The sequence below is a fragment of the Engraulis encrasicolus genome, chromosome 7, assembly GCF_034702125.1.
Source record: "Engraulis encrasicolus isolate BLACKSEA-1 chromosome 7, IST_EnEncr_1.0, whole genome shotgun sequence".
In the NCBI taxonomy this organism is placed as follows: domain Eukaryota; kingdom Metazoa; phylum Chordata; class Actinopteri; order Clupeiformes; family Engraulidae; genus Engraulis; species Engraulis encrasicolus.
The window spans coordinates 39,038,882-39,046,381 of record NC_085863.1 but is presented as its reverse complement, the minus strand read 5'-3'; positions in this window follow the sequence as shown (position 1 = coordinate 39,046,381).

The window sequence follows — 7,500 nt, the reverse complement described above, 5'->3', positions numbered from 1 at the left end:
GGTTTCAGTTTTGCTTAGAGATACGTAGGTCAACTTGGTTACCGTACGTCAATGGAAAATAACACGTTGTATTGTAACTCTTAAATGCTGTACAGTTGTACAAATGGGTGACTAAAACTATGTGTGCATGATGTTTAATGTGGAAACTGTTCAGGACTTACAGCATGAATGTGTATGCATGCATCTGTGAAGAGGCACTTATGCATGTAGCCAAATACCAAATACCCATGTGCATATGTATGTGTTTGTGGGCATAACTGTGCAAAAAGGAAGTGTGTTTATGTTTTTTTGGGCATTGTTTAGGCATGTTTGACAGTTCTTTGTCCATGAAGGCCATATTTCTGCACATGTTGGACTCTTACATCTGCCCGTGTGTGTGTGTGCGTGTGTGTGTGTGTGTGTGTGTGTGTGTGTGTGTGTGTGTGTGTGTGTGTGTGTGCCACCTTTTGTACTCGGCTTCCTCAGCCCTCCCTGGTGGATAGGACACACACACACACACACACACGCACACACACACACACACACACACACACACACACACACACACACACACACACACACACACACACACACACACACACACACACACACACACACAGCCGTTGAAGCTGTTCAAGTTTTTTGCGGAGCAAGACCGTAACTGCCTCGGCTGTGCTGTTCTGGTTTGAGTTTGAGTCTCTTTGAGACGAGAGGAGGTGGGGAGCGGTGGGGTGCAGGGGAAAGGGAAGTGGAGGGCCTGGGCTGGGTGGTGATCGTGGGGCGGGGGGTTGGGGTGGGTGGGGTTGCGGGGAGCTGGGGGTTGTGGATGGGTGGTTGGGTAGAGAAGAGATGTGAGGCAGCATGGAGAAGGAGCGAGGAGTACTGTAGGGCTGAAGAGGGTGGGTTTGGATGGGTGGGTGGAGGAGAGAGAGAGAGAGAGAGAGAGAGAGAGAGAGAGAGAGAGAGAGAGAGGTGAGGCAGTGGAGAGGGAGAGGGAGAGGGGAGCTAGTAGAGGGAGGAATAGGAGTGAGGTGGGCCTCCCCAGATTGGGGCCCCTTTCCTGTAGCGGCGCGGGTTGTCTGAGGACACCATGAACCGGGCCACCCGATACAGGAGAGGGGCCTCGGCAAGGGGGAGAGCGACGGACGAGACGGGACGGGACGGGAGGCGCGCTCGGAGAGTAGAGGAAGAGGAGAGCGCATGCACTTGGTTGGGGCCGGGCGAAAAAGGATCCGGAGAGGGGTGGGTGGGCGTGGGGCGGTGGTGAGGGATGGTGGTGGCGGTGGTGAGAGGTTGGGTGTGGGGTGGCAGTAATGGGGTGTGGGGGGAAAGCGATCAGGAGAATGGGGATTGGCCGTTGAGAACCGAGGAGGGGCGGGTTATTGGCGGAAGATAGGAGGGGCCAGCGAGAAGCGAAGAAGCAAAAAAAAAAAGAAAGCAAGAAGAAAGGAGTAGGGGGGCCAATGTGTGCGGGGTGGGCCGAGGAAAAGAAAAGATGGAGGGGAGATGGTGGAATGCATAATGCAGCAGGAAAGAGGCTTGCACTGCGACGAGAACAGGCTCTGGTGACATGAGGTATATTGTGCTGAGGCCACACTTTTATACAGGAAACATTTCACACATGCTTTCCCCTACCCACACTCACACACATACCAAGCAATTATGCCATTAACGTACAATGGCACCATGTGACAACGTGCACATGGCCTGTCTCATGTATAACACGTTAATAACAGACCCGTTGGATCTGGGGCGTGGTTATAACATGGTAATAACACATGCGTGTTGAAAAGAATGGTTAATGGTCTGTTTCATTAGTCAAACTTGTTTTTTTATTCTGTCGTCTGTGCTCTTTTTTTAAGTTTTCGTTTTTGCTCGCTCTCTCTCTCTCTCTCTCTCTCTCTCTCTCTCTCTCTCTCTGTGCGGGGCTGGATTGCCTTTGTCTGTGAATAGAATTCTAACAGGAGACTGGTCCTCCCACTAGGCCGGGCCTATGAATGCCCTCACTGTTAGAGTCCGAGTCTTTCTCTTCCCTTCTCTTCTCTTCTCTCCGCTTCTCTTCTCTTTTGGACGGCCTTTCTGTACAGGAATGCCTGAGCAGTGAGGTAAGGGGGCACTACACCTCACTGAGCCACAGCATGCACACACACACACACACACACACACACACACACACACACACACACACACACACACACACACACACACACACACACACACACACACACACACACACACACACCTAACATACAAGTGCACAAATCCTTGCACCATCACTCTTTCACATTCTCACTGCACACACATACACACACACACACACACACACACACACACAGACACACACACAGTAAAAAAGAGAGGGCAAAAGAGAGAGAGAGAAACAGAAAGAGAGTGAAAATGCGTCATGCCGCGATGAAAAGCCACTCTCTTTTCAGTGTGAACTCTCCAACCCCTTTTCTCACATCCAGCAGCCCAATCTCCTTTATCTGCCTCACGCAGATTTCCTTTCAGATGGAGCCCATTTAGCCGGCCCCGCACGGCCCACAGCCGAGCCCTCGCCGCTGGGGTAACGAGGAACCCACTCCCCCTTCCACTGACAGGCCTGTCAAAACCAGGCAAGCAAACTAAGCAACTGCCAAGGGCCCACAACTGAAAGCGAGGCCCCTGGTAATGACTGGTTATGTTCTTGGTTTCAAATGAAAGCATTGACAATGTCGCGACTGAGGCGAAACCACCCTAAATTCAATGACCGAAAAGTGCAATGATACGGCTATCGATATCTCTCTGGAGGGGGCCCCTCCCCAATAGTTTTAAGTAGAAAAAAGGGGCCCCAAGTCCCTGGTAATGACTTGGGCCCCAAGTCCCTGGTAATGACTGGGGCCCCAAGTCCCTGGTAATGACTTGGGCCCCAAGTCCCTGGTAATGACTGGGGCCCCAAGTCCCTGGTAATGCCTGGCTATGTTGTATTCAGTGACAACTTTGTGAGTGAGGCAAAGCCTTCCTAAATTCAATGACCGAAAAGTGCAATGACACTGCTCTCTGGAGGGGGGTCTATCATAGAATAACAGGGGACCAAAATCCCTCTTTGCCTAGGGCCCCCAAATTCCTAGAAATGTGCCTGGCACCATTCGGCTCACAACCGAGCCCTTACCACTGGGGTGACGAGCAGCCCACTCTCCCCCGCCCTCAGCCCACCACCGCTGGGATGATCCGCAGTACACGCAGGCCGCAAGGCCCCACAAAACACTGCCTAAGCTGCTTTAACAACATGATCAGAATTATCGCCCACTGTCTCCATGCTGTTTTACAGAGAGTACAAATACAAATCGGGACACAAATGCGACGACTTTATTTGTCGAAAAGTGGCCAATTGTCGGTTTCACTGTAATAGCAATTTAGAAATATTAAATGGACATTTGGTTTACTGGCATGGTATCCCTCAACCCATACATACATACAAACGGATCCTGAACTTTTTTTCACTTTTTCTTATGTTCTCTTTCTCTTTCTGATTAAAAAATGTCCCATGAAAAACGTTGAAAAGCGTTACTTCTTCATTTGTTCCAGTATTAGAATACATTTTCACCCAATCTTGATGGTAGGCATTGCCTGTTCACAAAGCAGTCTGAACTTTGACAGGATATGTCAAGATTTCTTGATTTAGAATAACGAGGCTACTGCGACTGGTCCTGTGGAACAAATATTCAAAACACACACATACATACACACACGCACAGACACAGACGCAGACACGCACACAAACGCACACACACACACACACACACACACAATAAACAGACGAAGAGAAAGTGAGAGAGCAAGAGTAAAAGAGAGAGAGAGAGAGAGAGAGAGAGAGAGAGAGAGAGAGAGAGAGAGAGAGAGAGAGAGAGAGCACCGTCAAACGTGCCAACAAACAAGCTATGCTAAGAGTCTGGTAATTGTGATGGCAAAGCCCAGACGGACCAAGATGCCATCCAGACTATTCCTCTAAGAGCTGTTGACCAAACGTTACGATGACGCCGCGGGAACGGCAGTATTCACCTTCTTCTGCTGCAAAGAGGGTGTGAATGCCAACCTCGGAAAAAAAGTAAAAAAACAAGCAAACACACATTCAGGCACCTGCACGGAATGCTCCAAAACACTGAAACACCAGGCACGCTACTTAGGATGGATGAGAAAGGAAGGAGGCACAGACGGAGGGAGCGAGAGAGAGAGAGGGAGAGAGACAGAGAGAAAGAGAGAGGGAGAGAGAAAGGAAGAGGAAGACGAGACAGAAAAAAGGTCGAGGTAAAGACAAAAGAAAGAGTGAGGTCGAAAAAAAAGCAGATGAGAGAGAGAACAAGAGAGGTAGAAAAAAATGAGAGAGCGAGAGAGAGAGAGAGGGAGGGAGAGAGAGAGGGAGAGAGAGAGGGAAGAATATATATATAGAGAGAGAGCAGAGGCTCGATGCTGGGTGAGCTAAGCAAGGGAAGAAGGTGTTTATGCAGGCCGAAATGAGGGATCGCAGGTCTGCCAATATCCAGCACAGCTATCCCCGTACTGGGCCTCAGAGCTGCACTTAAAAACCCTGCTGAGGCAAGGACAAGGCCAAGAAGAGAGAGAGAGAGAGAGAGAGAGAGAGAGAGAGAGAGAGAGAGAGAGAGAGAGAGAGAGAGAGAGAGAGAGAGATGAAGAGTGAGAGGAAGTGAAAAATGAACAAGAAAAATAGCAAGAAAGAGGATAAGGAAAAGAGAGACAGAGATAAAAACATGTAGGGAGAGATGTAAAGAAGAATAAATTGCAAGAGAGTAAGCGAGAGAGAGAAAGAGAGGCTGCAGGCACATACGAGCGCGAGAAAAACAAACAGCCTTTCACACAGCACTGCAGAGAGAGGCAAAGCTGTGGTTTGATTCCAGCACTGCTCAGTATCAATGACTTCCATTACCCAACAGCTTTTCCCACACAAAAACAAACATGGAAAACTCTAGAGTACCTCAGAATCGGCAACCCAAGACATAAAAAGCACAAAGGCAAAAAGAAGAAAAACAAATAAAATATCATAACTGAAAATTGAGGTTCATCTACCAGTACAATTTATTGGATATCTCAGACTTTGCTACCTGTCTAACAGGCAAAAACCTATGGAAGGGTTCACATGCTGGTAGTGCATGCAATACATTTTGAAGTGTCAATTCACTAACACTGTCTATTTTTTTTTTTACTAAATAGCATGTTACAATTTGGTGGTAACATTCTAGCTACACGACACTTCCAGTGTGTCTTTATGTTTGTGCTTTGAATTTAGTAGTATTGCTGATTGTCTGTATAACAAATATTCAATTGTCAAAAACAACAGTTCTGACCAATACAAGTTCTGGCCAAACTCAGGAGCTTTGCTTCCCAACCAAAATGACTGAGGATCGACAACAGCCTGCAGGAGCACATGAAAATCATACACAAAAACGCACACACACACACACACACACAAACACACACACACACACACACACACACACACACACACACACACACACACACACACACACACACACACACACACACACACACACACACACACACACACACACACACACAGCCCAGCATGACCAACATAGACTGACAGCAGAGATGATGTGATGATTGCTTGTGAGGTTTGGGGGGAAAAAAGGCAGAGTCAAAAATAATACCAGCCGACTCATTTGCATAGAGTTGTAGGCTACTTGGAGAGGGAAAAAATACACAATGGCCAAAATAAATAGCAGAGTAAAATGGACTGGCTTCGTTCTGGCTCTGCCACAAAAATGTGGCATATGAGTCTCTAGGCTCTAGCCTACAACTTTTCTCCTCTAAGTCTGCCGTCATGGACTGCAGCACACAGAGGTAGGTCGTGACCAATTTCCAGGCACAGAAACTACAGTCCTCTTGATAGTCAACACAAGCAGGCAGGAGGATATCTGTCTGCCAAGTAATCACATTATGTGGTGGTTGTGAGAAATATAACCAACCCAAACCAGTTTCTGGGCAGATTTCTCATCTACACACAAGGCGAATATCTTCTAATAGGCAACCAATTGAATAGGTTCTTTTTGGGCGGGGCACTAGGTGTTAATACATGCATAAATACTGTGTGTGTGTGTGTGTGTGTGTGTGTGTGTGTGTGTGTGTGTGTGTGTGTGTGTGTGTGTGTGTGTGTGTGTGTGTGTGTGTGTGTGTGTGTGTGTGTGTGTGTGTGTGTGTGTGTGTGAGTGTGTGTGTGTGTGTGTGTGTGTGAGAGAGAGGGGGGGGGATAGCTGATTACTGCCACTGCAAAACAAATTGTTGGATGAAATCTATAATCTGTAAGCATGTAGGACTTTAACAAAACATTATATCATTTATTTTTTTAGTAATGCAGATATACAAATTGACCAAAACAAAACATTTAATTTCAAGTGAATATGACAAGAGTGAGACAAGGAGACTACACAGAGTGTAGGAGAATACACAGAGCAAATAAAGAGGGGGGATTGGAAAACAGTAAAGGGTAAGTAAAGAGGGGGAATTGGGAGAGAAGCAGACAGACGACTTTGGGCAAAAATACAGACACGATGATGGTCTAACATGGTCTGTCTGTCTGTGTGTGTGTGTGTGTGTGTGTGTGTGTGTGTGTGTGTGTGTGTGTGTGTGTGTGTGTGTGTGTGTGTGTGTGTGTGTGTGTGTGTGTGTGTGTGTGTTTGTGTGCGTGTGTCTGTGTGTGTATATGTCTTTCCGTGTGTGTGTGTGTGTGTGTCTGTGTGTGTCTGTGAATGAGGGTGTGTTTGTTTGGGAGGATTTAGGGCAGAGAGAAACACAGACAATCGAATGGCTTTAAAGCACTTAGGGACATCTATTTTTAAGGGGGTGGACCACACAAAAAAAAACCCAGCAAAGAAAATGAACCAAATAAAACTCCCAAATAATTGCTATTGGACAAACAAGACATTTACTGCAATCTGGAAACATCCTATTGCGCACGTCAACAAACAGAGGCGAGCACCGCAAGCAAGCAGGCGAGCAGGGGAGAGCAGAGCAGACAGCGGTGCAGCAGAACCAACCCAGTGTCGGGGTGCTGTGATGGCCAAAAAGCCCTGAGTCATAATCCCCGGCTTTGTCCTGGTCGTGACACATTTCCCCAAAACCGACACCATCTCCTCCTCCTCATCGTCTGACTCAAAAATACTCATCTGACTCAAATGTCCTGTACAAGCCCTTGACAAAAAAATACAAATACAAATAAAAACTAAATTCAAATTAAATAAAAACACCAGACGTGACTGAGCAAGGCGGGCAGCTGACGATTCACAGTGCTCTGGCATTTGCTGGATTTTACTGTCAGGTTGTTGATGCAATTACCTGCATGGCTGCTCCTCGACAACAGAGTTTTGCCCAATTTAACAGCCCAACTTTGTGGCGCGAGTAAGCCAAACTTGCCAGGAATGTGGCCCGGCATAGTCTTCCTCACTATACATTTACATACTAGTTACTTGTATGTGTCTGCCTTGTATTGTGTATTATGTACACACA